We start from the raw sequence: 14,824 nt of genomic DNA, 5'->3' as shown, positions 1-14,824 counted from the left end.
ATATATATATATATATGTTCATGTATATGTTTGTATATGTGGTTGCTGTTCAGTCATTTCAGTTGTGTCTGACTTTTCATGACCCTATTTGGGGTTATCTTGACAGATATATTGGAATAGTTTGCCATTTCTTCCTCCAGCTCATTTTACAGATGAGGAAATTGAGGCAGACAAGGTTAAGTGACTTGACCAAGGTCACGCAGCTAATGTGTCTGAAATTAAATTTGAGGACTCCAGTCTCCAGGGCCAATATTTCATCCACTGTGCCACCTAGTTGCTAGATATGAGTATATAAAATGTTTATTTCAATACACATGCTTGCTAAATTCTGATTTCAGTCTTAACTTTGTCAACCACCATCTTAGAAGACTGATTCAAGAACTCATTTCTAGTATCTTCCCCCTGAAATTAACTTACATTTAAATTTTACACAGGTAAGCACATAATAAACAACAATAAATATTGATTGACAGACATTTTATAAATCTTGACAGTTTTAAGGTTATTTGCATGTGTCTCCATCCATTAGAATAAGCTCCTTGAAGTCAGAGACCATTTTCCCAGTGTTTAGTACACAGTGAGAGTTTAATATATGCAGAATACCTTAGGTGCACATACATAGCTGTCCCAGCTTCATGCTTTCCTTCATATTGATACTCATTGGGTCATTGCAAATATATGAACCAAAAAAGTTAATGGGCTTGTTATGTAATAAAAATGAAGCAGCCTAAGTGTTGCATTAGTGCCATGAAAGATAGAAAGAACCATAGAATGGCCTCTGATGCTTTAGGGAGATCATCTGGGGGATATTCATTGAAAGACACGAACAGGGGTGGCTAGGTGGCTCAGTGGACAAAGCACCGGCCCTGGAGTCAGGAGTACCTGGGTTCAAATCTGGTCTCAGACACTTAATAATTACCTAGCTGTGTAGCCTTGGGCAAGCCACTTAACCCCATTTGCCTTGCAAAAACCTAAAAAAAAAATAAAAAATAAGAATTAAAGACAAGAACACAAATTTCATAGAAAGTATAGAGGAGAGATTGAAATCTTTACCATTATAGATGGTATGTCTGCCACCAAAATCAGTGAGCCATGGAGTCATTGAAGTTCAGGGAAGATTTGAGTGTGCTCGAAAGTAAAAAAGGAGACTGTGAAAAGAACATATTATTCTAAAGAAGGTGATGATGATTAGAAACACCCACACTGGAAGGGAGGTGGAAGCTAGGTGGTAAAGATAATTAAAGAATTTATTGAGCATTTATGTTCCAAACTTTGTGGTTACTAAATGCTGAGAATACAAATAGAAACAGAAAGAAAATCCCTGCCTTCAAAGATCTTACATTCTAGTGGCGGAAGGCAATACATAAAAAATGAGCTTTTAAAAAAAGGCAGTGGTGGGAGAAGTATACACTCGAGGGGAGATAAAAAAGTTTGGAGTGCTGAACAGGTTAGAAGTGAATAATGCTGATGGATTGTTTCACAGAGAAACTTCCACTCTGAGGAGAAAACCCAAGGGGTAGAGGCATCTCCATCATGAGAAGACAACCAGGGCAAAGGTGGGGAAATCTGATGCTAGGACCTTTTCTGAATGGGAAGAAAACTTGACTTACTCTCATCATGAAGATGATGCCTTTTGTCAGGAAAAGGGAGATCTCTGCTATTACAAAGAAGAATGAGAGGATGAACAGAAAAGCAAAGAAAACTTAAGAAGGCCAAAGAAATTGTCATATAAATATATTGTCTTGGATCTAATACATTTTCCATCTAAAATAATGTTTTCATCTAAAGCATTTTATCCTCACAGCAAGTAGGAAATGACAAGGGTAAGGAATTACAATAAAACTATTTGGTTTTTGTGCAGCCACTTTCAGCCATGTCTGAAAGACAGTGGAGGGCTTGCTATTTCCTTCTTTAGCTCATTTATCAGATGAGGAAACTGAGGAAACTGAGTGACTTGCCCAAGGTCACACAGTAAGTATCTGAGTCTGGTTTGAACTCCTATCTTCCTCACTTTAGGTCTGGTCCTGGATGCAAGGCAGTCAGAGTTAAGAGACTTACCCAAGGTCATATAGCAAGTGAGAGTCACAAGTCTGAGGTTGGATTCAAATTCCTGGCCTCCTGACTGCAAGGTCTCTCTATCCACTTTGCCACCTAGCTGCTCTGATCTGTAAGGATATAAATAATGGAATATAGAAAATTATTGAATGTGGGGTAAACTTTATTAAAAAGCAATTCTTTTTCAGGTATTTGAAGAATAGAATTGAAGCAGAGAAATTGACAAATATAAATTATTAAATTTTAATAAGATCTTCCAACCAATATTTGAAATGTTGTTATGTTATTGTTAATCTCTAATAAGTCATTGAATATATTTCAGTAACAATTAGTTGTGAGGCTCATCCCTCCATTTCTCCTCCTCCCAAAAGGATGCTAGAAGGATACATATTTAGAGAGGAAAAAATAAAATAACAGATTAAAGTAAAATATTATATAATCACAATAAAATGTATAAAGCATTCGAAACATTCATTACTAGGCAAGTACTTGCTGCTAAAAATGACACAATAAACTCAGAAAATTCATAAGTATCTCGAATATTGTAAACCAGAGGTTCTTAACCTTGTGAATGTATATGTGAGTTTGTATTTGTGTATTTGTCTGTCTATACATAACATCTACCGCTTTGGCAGTTTTGTGAAGCCTATAGATTTCTCAGATTAATGTCTTTAAATGCATAAAACATACTGCATATGCCTTAAAGAAAACCAATTATATTTGTACATATCATTTGATCCAGCGATATGAGGTCTTTAACCCAAAAATATAAAATGGGGAGAGGACCTATTTGTACAAAAATATTTATAGTAACTTTTTTGTGGTGCTCAAGAATTGAAAACTGAAGGAATACCCATCAATTGGGGAATGGCTAAATAAACAGTCATGGAATATTATTATTGTGCTCTAAGAAATCACAAGTAGGATGATTTCAGAAAAATCTGGAAAGGATTACATGAACGGATGCAAAGTGAAGTGAATGGATTCAGGAGGACATTAAACACAACAATATTATATGATGAAAAACTGTGAATGACAGCTATTCTCAGCAATACAATTTACCAAGACAATTTTAACAGACTAATGATGAAGCAGACTATTTGCCTCCAGAGAAAGAACTGTTATTGTTTGAATACAGACTGGGGAATATTATTTTTCATTTTATTTCATTCTTTTTCTTTTATTTGAGTCTTCTTATACAAAAATAACTAATATGGAAATGTTTTATATGATTGCACATGTATATGTTATATCTGATAGCTTACCATCTCAGGGAGGGGAGTCAGGAAAGAAGGAGAAAGAGATAGAATTTGCAACTAAAAACAAAAAACCCCACAAATTTTAATTAAATTTTTTAATGTGTAATTAGGGAGACAATAAAATATATATTAAAAATAAAGAAAAATGGGGGTGGCTAGGTGGTGCAGTGGATAGAGCACCAGCCCTGGAGTCAGGAGTACCTGAATTCAAATCCGGCCTCAGACACTTAATAATTACCTAGCTGTGTGGCCTTGGGCAGGCCACTTAAACCATTGTCTTGCAAAAGAAAAAAACTAAAAAAAAAAAAAAAAAAGGAAATACTAGGCATGGAAAACTCAAAAAAAACTACATTAAATAGTTATTAATATATTTTAAAACAAATTTTTGGACTTCAGGAGCTGCATGAACTAAGTGATGAGAAAAGACAGGGAAAAGTATGTTTCTTTTTTAATAAAAGCAATTAATTTGTAAACTTGAGGGTCCATGACTTTTTTTTAATATATTTTAGTGCCTAGAATGATGCCTTGCACATAGTAAGTATTCAATTAATGTTTGTTGAATAGGATTTATAAAACTTCCCAACTTAAATAAATGCTAGAGAGTAAAAAGAAAAATTTAACTTCAAAGTATTCACATTTGAATTCCTTAAAATTTAATTTCACACGTTTTTAAAATATGATTATGCTTAAAGAAAATATATTTCAATAGAACTCTTCAAAGGAAAAATGAGTCAAGTGATAGACACCTACTTATGGAAAAATGACAATATGAAACAGGACTGAAAAACTTACCTTAATTATAGAAATTTTCCCCAACTGTTTCTTCTGTAATTAACCTAAAACTAAGAAATGTGTTGGTTTTTTCTCTAAGAACTTTCCAATTGATATTTTTGCAGTACAGACATAAAAGAAAATGAAAATTCAAATGAGGACAAAACCCACAGAAATGGAATGTGTTAGTCTTTAAATAATGTTCTCAAATTTTTTTGATTATTCACTCCTTTTAATAAAAAGAAATTAGACATATGAACCAATTATTTACATATTTATAAGTTTTATATGTACAACTGTATTAATAAGTATGAACATTATGAAACTTATACACACACACACACACAAATTAAAGGATCAGATAAAAATGAAGTTGCATTTGGTCCTAGGGAACCACTGGAGTTTATTGAGTGACATTGTTATACCTGCACTTTAGAAAAATCATTATATTATGGAAAATGTATGGAGAAGATATATGGAGATGTATGCAGATGTCTGGAGACCGCTAAAGATGTTATCGTATTAATCCAGGCAAGAGTTGATGAGAGCCTAAACTAAAATAGTGGCTGCATGAATAGAAAAGAGAGAAGAAATCGAAGAGATGTTGTGAAGAAAGGAACACCATAATTTTTCAGTTGATTAGATGTATGAGATAAAGAAGAGTGAGTAACTGAAGATGACACCAAGGTTATGAACCAGTAATTAGAAAATGGTCCTTTAGTAACAGGGATAATTTGGGGTAAAAGACAATTTATAATTAGATATGTGACATAGATCATAATCCATTCATACCTTCTCATCTTGTAAAACTCACTCTATAAAACACAAAACAGGAGTCCTTGAATTCTAATTCACAAAATAAACTCTCTGTAAGGCACCTGCGAAAGCCATGAGGTGCTTTAGGGGTAGTGTGGGTATAATTTTCTCAACTGTTACTGTGGGTACCCAGATAACAGAATATGTTTTTCTCTGAAGAAATTGGGAGATTGCACAGGCCCTGAGGAATGAAGAGGAGTAGACAGTGTTTAGGAATAAAGATAGGTATGGATGTGCTGATAAATGTTGAGACCTCTGGGGGAAAAAAAAGTATTTAACTTTGTTGGTGGAGCTGTGAACTCATCCAACCTTTCTGGAGAGCAATTTGGGACTATGCCCAAAGGGCAACAAAAATGTGCATACGCTTTGAGCCAGCAATACCACTACGGGGTCTATACCCTAAAGAAATGATAAAAAAAAAATGGTAAAAACATCACTTGTACTAAAATATTTGTAGCAGCCCTGTTTGTGGTGGCAAAAAATTGGAAATTAAGTGAATGGCCTTCAACTAGGGAATGGCTTAACAAACTGTGGTATATGTATGTCATGGAACATTATTGTTCTATTAGAAACCAGGAGGGATGGGAATTCAGCCTGGAGAGATTTGCATGAATTGATGCTGAGCGAGATGAGCAGAACCAGAAAAAACATGGTACACCCTAACAGCAACATGGGAATGATGATCAACCCTGATGGACTTGCTCATCCCTTCAGTGCAACAACCAGGGACAATTTTGAGCTATCTGCAATAGAGAATACTATTTGTATCCAGAGAAAGAATTATGGACTTCGAACAAAGACCAAAGACTATTACCATCAAATTAGAAAAGAAAAGCATTATATTATAATGTAATTTTACCATCTCAAACTTTATATTTTGCCCATAAGGATATGATTTCTCCCTCATCACATTCAACTGAGATCAGTATATATAACATGGAACCAATGTAAACACAGAATGCCTTCTGTGGGGGGTGGGGGAGGGAAGCAAGAATGGGGTAAAATTGTAAAACTCAAAATAAATAAAATCTTTCTTTAAAAATGTATTTAAGACACTTTCAAAATAAATATACATTATTAATATATTCTCTAACACTTTCTTAAATCTAGACAATTTCTGAGGTATAAATGTTTACTCTGAAAAATTTAATAACCTGATTTGGGAAACCTGTTTGAATTGACTCCAAAATACCCCTGGTGGTTGTGTTGGAGGCAAGGTGGAATGCCACCCATCTTCCCACTCATCAAATGATTGATCCAAACAAATAACTCTAATCCATAAATATTAAGTTTCTCTGACTTATCAGATGCTGTGCTAACCTCTAGGGATACAAGTAATAAAATGAAAGACAGTTCCTACCCTCAACAAGCTTATAGACAACATACCAAAAAAAGGCAAGAAAAAGTGGATATTAGCTTTTGCAGTGAGTTGAAACCAGGTTGGGCAGCAGATGCAAAATGAAGTGATTTTGAGAGTCCCTTTTCTTCTTTCTATAAAGGAAAGTATTGGGAGGAGGCTAGTACTTTATGCCCTCACCATAAATCAGAGGGTAGAGGAGGCTAAGGGAGTAAATGGCCAAGGTTTAACTTAGCAGCCTGGTGGTGAAGCTTAGAAGCGATGAGCTTATCCTGGAAGTGGGGTTTTGTTCCTTGAAATTGAAACCAGTAAGGGCAACATGTAAAATTAGGTTATCATGGTTAGTTCTTGTCCTTCATTATAAAAGGAAACTAAAATGATATCATTATGTTAGAGATGAGTTACAGCATGTCCAACTTTGCCTGATCAGACCAATATGAGCTTGGAAGACTCTACCACAGGTCGGGCACAAATAGTCATTGTGAACACCTGGGAGGATTATTTTAAACTCACATCTCATGTTTCTTTTGAGTTGCTTCCATTCTGCCTTGTTGATAGAGCACAGCACTCTCTCTGTGATGAGGACACCTCATGCTGGATGGTTCTGTGCCAGTGTCTCCCATGCTGTATGATCAATTCCAAAGATTTTAAGAGAGACCCTCAAGATATCCCGGGCTTATTTCTTCTGATCCCCCTGTGAGTGCTTACCCTGTGTATAAAAGGTTTTTTTTTTTTTTTTTTTTTTTTTTTTGGCAAGCATTCATCTGGCATTCAAATACAATGGCCAATCCATTGTAGTTGTGCTCTCTGTGATAAGGTTTCAATGCTTGGAGTTTAGTTTGAAAAAGAACCCCATTGTCTGGTATCTTAACCTACCAGGTGATATTCATAATTTTCTAAGACAATTTAAATGGGAGAGATTCAGTTTCCTGGTATGGTGCTGGTAGACTGTCCAGGTTTCACAGAGATACAGCAATGATATGAGTACAATTGGTGCTGTAGATTTTCTGTTTGGAATTAAGTCTAATACTTTTTTCTTACACTTTATTTTAAATACTCATCTAGCTCTGGCAATGCATTGGTTTTTTTTAATCTTTTTTTTTTGCAAGGCAAATGGGGTTAAGTGGCTTGCCCAAGGCCACACAGCTAGGTAATTATTAAGTGTCTGAGACTGGATTTGAACCCAGGTACTCCTGACGCCAAGGCCAGTGCTTTATCCACTGCTCCACCTAGCCACCCCTATGAATTGTTAATCTATCATTGTATACCTTACTGGAATGTTCACTGCAAAGTTAAGCGAATTTATCCACAGTGATCAAAACTCCATTTGCTGTAATCGATGGTTCCACATATGGATAGTGTGGTGATGACTGATGGAGTACCCAATCATCAGCAAACAGAAAATCATGCACCAGCACTGCCTCCACTTTGGTCTTGGCTTGTAACCTTTTCAAGTTGAAGAATTTCCCATCAGTGAAATAAGCTGACTTTGATGCCTTGTTCATCCTCAGTGAAGGTATTTGATAATATCACTTAGGGATTAAGGACACAGCCTTGTTTAACTCCATTGGTGACTGGGAATACTCACGAGAGCATTGTCCACTATCCAGAACCTTGCATACCATCATCAAATTGGCTCACAATAGTGATGAACTTCTTTGGGAAACCAAATTTTGATACAATTTTCCATAAACCCTCAAAACTAATGGTTAGACCAAAGACCTTGGTTAGATATTCCTTGGAGTTGAAGTAAGTAAGGGCAACTGATGTAAAATGAAGCAATCATAAATCCTTTTATGGTCAAACAACAGCCCTTACCCCATATTTTGGAGACCACTTCTTCAGATAACTAAATATTAAGATGCAATCCAGAGTAAAAAGAGCAGATTTGATAAGGAACTTAAAATAGGAAACAGTAAGGAAAGAAAGGTAATGGTAGTATAGGAGAAAGAGCCTTGGATTTGAAGTTAAATGACAAGTTAAAATTAAAATTAGAGCCCTGTCACTTTCTAAATACATGGGGAGAGCAGGGAGTAGAAGGGAGATGCTCTGAATGTTCTGAACATCCAATATGAAAACTCCGCACATCCCAAAATGATCAGCAACTCCTCTGCTAATTCCAGTACAGAATTACTAATTAATAGATTTGCCAAGTCCACACAACTAGGATAGATTAAAAGAAGTTCTTATAACCAGGTTTTCTTGACTACTTAGGCAAGTCACTTAACTCCATTGCCATAAATAAATAAAAAAATTTAAAAAGCAGTATCTGATCTAGCTACACTACTAGCAACATGCCACTAGCTACACAATTTTGGACTAATTGATCTTTTTGAGCTTCTGATAATTACATAGAAAATGGGAATAAAATTATCTCCATTACTGACCACAAGGTTGTTGTGAGGAACTTGGAAAATTCATGCAAAAAGCACCTTGTAAAATGTAAAATTCTGTAGTTCATTATAAGGAATATATTCACAATAGTTCATCAAGTCAGCCTAAAGGTGTGATGCTCATGTGATCCGGAGCAGGTTGTTTCACCAGCTGCATCCTCTTCTGTTTGTCTGACTGGGGCACTAGGAAACTGTAGGGCAAATTGTGAGCATGGTTTTCCCCAATCTAGAAACATCTGAGGACCAAGTCAGGAATTAGGGCTCCCAATGGAGATCATCAAGAGCCAACAGTAAACAGTCTTGTGTCTACAAGGAGGGTGTAGACATTATTTCAAGGATTTTTAGATGTGAGAGTGTAATTTAAAACTATATGAAAACACTGTTGAATTGAAAACTAGCCTTGAAATAAAGAAGAGGAACAAGAGATGGCTCAAAGGGAACAAGGAAGGAATGGAATACCTGAAGGAATTCAACAATTGTAGAAATTAGTATAATCCAAGTCCCAAGTCCCATTTATACAGGACTCTTCTCTTTGGTAGAGACTGCTCTACCACTTTGGTAGAAACTGCTAGAGATTGCTCAGTGCTCTTCAGTTTCTTTTTTTAGTTTTCTTTTGAAAGGTTGGTGGATTAAGTGACTTGTCCAAGGTCACACAGGTAATTATTGTGTATGAGGTCAAATTTGAACTCAGGTCCTCCTGATTCCAGGGCCGGTGCTCTATCCAATGCTCCACCTTAGCTGCCCCATGCTCTTCAGTTTCTTAAAGGATGGATTGGTAGGAACTTGAGAGAGATCCTAATTTCCTGACTGTGAGCTTCAAGAGAAAAGGCATGATCCAGTTTCTCTCTGGGGAAAAGCTGATATGCAGAGTAGCTGTAAAACTCATTGATGTCCCTAGTCATAGTTTGCTATACTAAAGACATTAAGTAATTTCCCCTTTGGGTGAGATCTGAAATTCCTTTTTGGTTGAGCTAAGTTCTCAGTAGGAGCCCTTTTTTTACTATGTATTGTTTGAAATATATTTTCATATATATATATATATATATTCTCTGTTTTCTGTTTGCTAAGTTTGGATAAATGGGTTTATTTGCTGTTTACTGGAACTGGCATTTGGTGGGAAAAAAGTCAAGCTTTGGATAAATAGCTTGGGACACTCCCTCCCCATTAAGGAATGATAATCAAGAGTACAACTTGAACCAGAAAAGTATTTCCCCTAGACCAGCATTATTTAGATACAAACCCTCAGAAGAACAGAGTAGCCAGATTCTAACCCCCTTCTGCTTTCTTTTTTGGCAGGAAGTTTGGGAAAGGAGAAGTGATGCCAGAGATATCTATTCTTGCCTCCCCACAAGCCATATCTAAACAGACTCATGTGGATGTATATATATATGTGTGTATATATATATATATATATATATTATATATCAAATGGGCACAAAAATGATACATCATAGAAGCTCACCTAGCTTACATTAGCAAGTCTTAACCAATAAATAAGATTGTCCTAGTGAAGCTCTTCCTACAAGAATATAGAACACTCAACTATTTTCCAGTCTTTTTTAAATTTGAAGACCTCGAACCAAAGAACTGGAAAGAACTTTAGAGATTTATATGACCTTGAAGAAATCTTTTAACCTTCATGTATCTTATTTGGTTCTTCTTTAAAGTAAGGGGTTGGAAACCCTTGTTTTAGAAATGAGAAAACAAACTATCACAGTGTTAGGTAACTGTCCACGATCAAATTGGTTGCCAAAAAAATTGTGACTGGTTAAAGGCTTGGGACAGGGAGAGTGTCCAGTAATGATCAAAAAAAATTCACTTAAAATATCAACTCTGGACTCAGAAGAATTTAGTAGAAACTAAAGGAAAAAGAGAATAAAGATTATTCTGCAATAGCAGAAGAAACAGGAGCCACCATCAGGTATAGATGACCATACATTTCCTGGCAACATTCAATAAACATTTATTAACTGCCTACAATGTTTCAGGCATTCTGATTAGCACCGAGAATGTAAAAATAGATGAAAGACAGACCCTACCCTTAAGAAGCTTTCAATCTAATGAAGGAATTTATAATCTAATAGGTCATATGGGAATAAAGTACTTTCAACTAGAGAAATAGCAAAATTAGGAAAGTCTTTCAAAATTAAGACAGCTCTATCAAAGATTTTAAAAGGCAGAGATGAGTGACAGAATTAGAATTCAAAAACTGTTCTTTTGACTTCTAGTCAAGTGCTTTTTCTGACTCTTCCATATAGTTAATTATTATATGTACTGTTCTCAGATCTTGAGAGGACCAGGAACTCTTTTGGAAAGAAATTTAGTTGAATATTCATTAGAAACAGAGGAGAGTAAATTCATGCTGGGTTAGCATATAGGATGGAAAACATCTAGTATGTTCTATTACTACTCACCCCTATACACATATACACCTTTTTGCTTTTAAATCAGCATGACCATAGCTTATTGCTTTTGTTGTTCAGTTGTGTCTGACTCTTTGGGGTCCCATTTGGGGTTAGCAAAATTTCTGTAACAGTTTGCCATTTCGTTCTCTGGCTCATTTTACAGATTAAAAAAAAACGGCTGAAGTTGAACTCAGAAAGATGAATTTTCCGGATTCTAGACTCCCAACTCTATCCATTCCACCACCTAACTGCCTAGTCCATAGCTGAATAGTGCCTATTTGTAGATTTGGTCAGTTTTATTGGTCAATTTATAATAAGGAATTTTCAAACTCTTCCCAAAGGTTCTTTGCACTATGTTTTGTTGTGTTGCTTCTCTCAGTTGTGACAGTTGTCATTTCTATAGGACCAACATGGTGTTCATTATCTACCATTATTAGGGAATGAGAATTTACAGTAGTAGTGAATGCATAATATGAAGAGCCTTACGGGACTACTTCAGCCCCACATGTCCTACTCTAATCTTTTATTATGCTTACAGATTGAAAGCACAAAATTTAATTATTATCTGACTCATCCAAGTTAGTTTTATCTCTTTTGTATCAAAGACCTTCAAAATCCCTTGCAGGCATGGACCTTTTATTCAATTCAAAAAATATGTATAAAGTTCCTGCTATGGGTAAGGAATTGTGCCAGAGTGGGGATACAGTAACAAAAAAAGACTATTCTTGCCCTAAGAAACTTAGAGAATGCTTAAAGTGAGCACAGCAGAGGTTGCAGCATGTACACAGATAATTGATTTGAGGAAAGAAGGGAAAGGGGCAGAGGGAGATGTGAGTACAAGGGAGAATAGGAGATGATTCTTTAAAAATTAAGACAAGGATTCCGGGAAGGGAAAATGATAAGTGAATGCAATTCCAGGAATGAGGAACAATTAGAAGAACATGTTGAAATGGGAGAATGAATATACAGAGGGAAGGAAGGTGAAAGAAGACTAGAAATCAGGTTGAAGTCAGAATGTAGCCTTCATTAAACAGCCTGATAAATTTTTCCCTTCGAAGCAAACAGGAATCATTGAAAGTTTTTGGAAAAGACAGGGATAGAGCTGCAATCTTATTTGTGCCCTAAAGTGTTCTCGACAAGGTTGGCACAAAGTTTGTTTAGACTTAAGAGTGAAAAATACCCTATTAGGTGATATAGAGAAGATACAAAAGCATTACAAGATGTGGTGAATGCCTCCTAAGAAATTACAGTCTTTGGGGGGCGGCTAGGTCAGGCAGTGGATAAAGCATGGGCCCTGGAGTCAGGAGTACCTGGGTTCAAATCTGGTCTCAGACACTTAATAATTACCTAGCTGTGTGGCCTTGGGCAAGCCACTTAACCCCATTTGCCTTGCAAAAAACCTAAAAAAAAAGAAATTACAGTCTCTGGGAAGAAGGAGAGAGAGAACTAGTTTATATTTCAAAATGGTAGAAAATAATATGCAAAACATAAAATATTTTTGGTTATTTAGATTATTCCAGATCCATTAGAATACTGGTATTGCACATTACAATTCTTCCAAAGTCTAGCCAATGTTTTGTTTGCAAAGTTTTCAGATTAATTGGAAACTAATGAATGCTTTAAGAAGTAACTAGAAAAATAGCAGCATCAGCCACCCAAATACAACAATTTTAGCAATTTTTAAAATGCTGAAACATGGTATTTAAGAGAATCCAAATAGCGTGGATAGGATAATCAGTCATCCATTATGTTATAGGCCATTTTATACAGATGCCAGCGCTGACAGACTGATTCTTTCGAATCTAAAGCATTTGGTTATCAATGTTATAAATTAAAACCACAAAGGAGCAATTACAATCACATTTAAATGTGCAGCAATTTTAGAGAATTAATGTTTCACTGAGTCCCATTTTTGATGAATAACAAAATGAGTTCAGTATTTTTTTAAAAAGCAATATATCTGATATTAGCCTTAACCTTTTGGAAGCAAATGGAAATCAATTATTTCTTTCTTGAATAGGATCATATACTGGATTTAAGTTTCTTTAGATGAACTATTTAATTATCTTAGCTGTTTTAAAAAAATGTGATGCATTGAGGACATAGGATTCACTACTGTTTTCAGAACACTACAGTTACATTCATATATATATATATATATATATATATATATATATATATGTATGTATACACACACACACACACACACACACACACACACACACACAGATGAGGAGAGCTTTCCAACCCTCCAGCTGTTTACAATCTAATTGAAGAAACAGGGCATAGCATACAACTGATGATATAAGCAGAATGTATGCACTATGTGAAATCCAAGATTTTGTCAGAGAGGTTGAGGAAAGTAGGTAAGGAGCCAAAAATGTGTTTTTACAGGAGGTGTTTATGTAATATCTTGGAGGGAATTTTACATCTTCTGTGCTCATTGATAAGCTATATGAGCAAGATCAACAATGCAGATTTATTCTCTCCAGGGGTAGATTTGTCTTAGTTCTCAATGGTGGATTCCAAGATTGCAGCTGTTTTCAAGTAAGAGTACTGGCAGAAAAGTGAACATGAACTTACTATTCATTATCTCCCACCCAACTGTGTGGTCAAAGCAACAAAGTCTCCCTTTTCCTATCTTCAGGGCACGTATCTTGAGGCTTTACTCCTGCCTGGTTCCAAGCATACTAGTCATCTTTATCTCTCCCTCTCCAGACTCGACCCCACACACTCTGCCATGCTAATTTGCTTCAGTGCAACTTTTCTGATTTGTCTTATTTGGTTTGAATCACCCTGGCTTTGCGGGAAGAGGTGTTCAATTTGAAAAAGGTGCTTCAGAATTCTCACCACGCCATTCGGCTGTCAGATGAAAACGTGCCCCAAACGAGAAACTTCGAGTTGTGAGGGGAGCCTGCAAAGTGTTGAATGAAAATGACTATTTTGCATCGGTAGGAGGGATTAACATCTATTCAACCTTTCCTGGGAAAGCTGAAGTTTATCATTACCAGGACGATTAGTGCCGCAATGAGAGTCGCTTTTCCCTTGCTCCTGTTTTTGGAAGGAAACGGGACTCTGCAGGTGTTAAGGCAGAGCGGGAGGAGCGGGAACGCCTGGGCTAGGTCCGCGGGTGGGATGCCGGGGAGAGAACTGGGGAGGAGGGGGGCTGGCAGCCAGCGAGCGGGACGCTCCGGGGGGTCCGGAGGACCCCGCGGGAGCCCGAGGAAGGGGGCGGCGAGAAAGGAGGGCTGGGAGGCCCGGGAGGGCCAGCCCCGAGGCCCGCGCGGCTCCTACAGCTGGAAGTCATTGTGCGGCTTGGCGTCCGCGTTGCCCCGGCGACCGCCCTCCCGGCGCCAGCTGGAGGGGGGGGGCGAGGGAGTGGGTGACGTCATGCGGCCGGCGCCAGCCAGTCTGGGCCGCGGAGCCAATGAATCAGCTGGGGGCGGGGGCGGACCGGGAGGGGGAGGGAGGCTGCAGGAATGCGCTATGGGCTGGGGGCGGGAGGGGGCGGAGGCGTGCCAAAGCGCACCCTCCTCCCTCCTCCTCTTCTCCTCTTCTCCTCCTCTTCTGCTTCTCCTTCTCCTTCTCTTCTCTTCGCCTTCTTCTCCTCTTCTCCTCCTTCTTCTCTTCGCCTGCTCCTCCTCCTTCTCCTTCTTCTCTTCTCTTCTCCTTCTCCTCCTCTTCTTCTCCTTCTCCTCCTCCTTCTTCTCTTCTCCTGCTCCTCCTCCTCTCCTTCTCCTTCTTCCCCTTCTCCTTCTTCTCTTCTCC

General features: G+C 37.4%; 1 long non-coding RNA gene across 1 annotated transcript; it reads right to left on the bottom strand.

The window, feature by feature from the left end:
* Positions 1-13,439: 13,439 nt before the first annotated feature.
* On the bottom strand, positions 13,440-14,429 carry LOC141502393 (uncharacterized). Its single transcript, XR_012472513.1, has 2 exons — positions 14,065-14,429; positions 13,440-13,970 (listed from the first exon to the last, which is right to left on the bottom strand). It is a non-coding gene; the product is annotated as an uncharacterized LOC141502393 (long non-coding RNA).
* Positions 14,430-14,824: the final 395 nt, after the last annotated feature.

The sequence above is a fragment of the Macrotis lagotis genome, chromosome X (genome assembly GCF_037893015.1).
Source record: "Macrotis lagotis isolate mMagLag1 chromosome X, bilby.v1.9.chrom.fasta, whole genome shotgun sequence".
Lineage (NCBI taxonomy): Eukaryota > Metazoa > Chordata > Mammalia > Peramelemorphia > Peramelidae > Macrotis > Macrotis lagotis.
The sequence above is the reverse complement of the archived record's forward strand: the minus strand, read 5'-3'. Positions and strand labels throughout refer to the sequence as shown.